General features: G+C 45.0%; 1 non-coding gene across 1 annotated transcript; it reads right to left on the reverse strand.

The window, feature by feature from the left end:
• Positions 1–2,001: 2,001 nt before the first annotated feature.
• On the reverse strand, positions 2,002–2,083 carry TRNAS-GCU (transfer RNA serine (anticodon GCU)). Its single transcript has one exon. It is a non-coding gene; the product is annotated as a tRNA-Ser (tRNA).

Raw genomic sequence — 2,083 nt, forward strand, 5'->3', positions numbered from 1 at the left:
ACCCTGCTGCTAGAATACTGAGCACATTACTCTCTTTTGCCGATGTAGAGGACAGATGTTGAGACGGCAGAGGCAGGTGGACAACTAACTAACGTTGGAAACCTACAAACAGCACGCGAAGGGTTGAATGCGGTATGAATTCGACCACATTACAGTGACAGCAAAAAGGAGCGACACGAAACTAATTTTCTATACATTACTGGGTACGTCGACAGGAAGTTCGTCGAGGGAACAAAATGTGCAAGTTGCTCGGAGTTTCTATTGACATCACTGGGCTATAACCTCTTTCCCTCCAGTCATCACTGACAACCCACGTGAATATGGAAGGGTTTTCGTCTCCGTCGCATGCCCTCAACAAGCTTGTGACGTCGCTCGAAAACACGTCCACTCACTGTTTCAGTGCGAACATAGTGCCGAGAAGAAGCCTCGCAAATTTTTCTTCTCTCTTGAACATGAAAACTCCAGGCCTACTGGGATGCAAAACGCACAACTTCGAACTTACTAACACCACCGTGAATTTCTGTGCCATCGTACGACTCCACTTCCTTTTCAAAGAAAACACTAGGCTTTCGAGTGCACATGACAAAAGAAAAGTCTCTCAAGTAACGATTGCGTGCTGTAAAGCTGGAGTGAAATGGTTAATTTGCGTTTTTTTTTTTGGTTCATAACGTTTTGTTTGTGATAATTTATTTTATTGCTCGACATATTATGGTACACTGTGTTCTGTATCGAACCATATTCAGGTCTCTCTCTCTCTCTCTTCTCTCTCTCTCTCTCTTTTTTTTTTTTTTTTTTTGTGCTCGAACAGACCTATATTTGTCAAGGCGCTTATCGTCGTTGCTTGAGTGATAAATGTAGGTATTTTCTATCATTTTCGTTACAACGTGGAAGACGACCCAAGGTCAGGCAGCAGACCACTGCAACCAATTTGGACCGTTCAGCCTCGGTAGAGAGCCTTATCATGAATAATCGGAAGTTGCCGGAGAATTGAACAATATATGGCAGAGCTATAACATTGCTTTCACTATCATCGACGAGGTTTTGGGCATGTCGATGCCGGTCGGAGGTCTCGGCACGATGCGTGCCACGGAATCTCTCAGAGCAAGATTGACACCACAGCGTGCATTCATCAACGGAACTTTTGCACCTCTATTCAAGCGACCCAGAAATTTTGTCTCCCGCCCAATTGTGAGTGGGGATGACACGTGGCTGCATCAATGGGATCCAGAAACAAAACAGCTAGCAGTCTATGCAGTGGGGGCATTCGGGGTCCGCTTTCTCGAAAAAATTGACTTTACGCTCAGGGGGGGAAATGATGGCGATAGGTTTTTGGCACGCAAAGGTGATCCTGCTCATCGAATATCTTGAAAACAGCAGGGTAGTTACATGCTAATACTACGCCGCTAAAGTTTCTCGAAAATTGCATGAAGAAATCGTGGAACAACTCCCAGATTAGTGAGAGGTGTCGTCCCGCTGCAATACAACGCCTCGGTTATCCTACCCCAGTTCACAGGTCTCGTGTTGCCCAGGTTGCCATTCGGGAGTGTGGCTTCGAACACTCACCCTACAGTCCCGGTATAGCTCCGAGTGACCTTCGTTTTTCTATTTCCGAATTTGGAGAATTGCCTCAAGGGATCTTGAACTGGCTTCAAACTGCCGCAGAGAGTGGCTTGGTAACCAGGAAGATTTCGGCCCTTTTTTTTTCTTTTTTTTTTTTTTTTTTGCGAGGCATCAAAAGCTTTTCAGGAAAATGGGTGAAGTGCATTATTGCAAAAGGAGATTATGTTGAAAAATATTTCTTTTTCCAAGGTTCTGGCCGTTTTTCTTATATGTGGCAAGAAAAAGTTCTTATTTATTCTGTCAGCGCCGGGATAAAACCACCCCGAAGAGCAGTTTGCCGCACGTCGTATTATTTATTATTCCTGCTTCTTCCGAAACCTACCGTCTGTTTGCGGCGCTAAAGAAAGATGAAAATGCCAATAAATTAATAAAAAAACACAACGACGAGGATGGGATTCGAACCCACGCGGGCAGAGCCCAATGGATTAGCAGTCCATCGCCTTAACCTCTCGGCCACCTCGTC

This window comes from Amblyomma maculatum, chromosome 1 (assembly GCF_055883805.1).
Source record: "Amblyomma maculatum isolate TAMU_Amacu chromosome 1, ASM5588380v1, whole genome shotgun sequence".
In the NCBI taxonomy this organism is placed as follows: Eukaryota; Metazoa; Arthropoda; class Arachnida; order Ixodida; family Ixodidae; genus Amblyomma; species Amblyomma maculatum.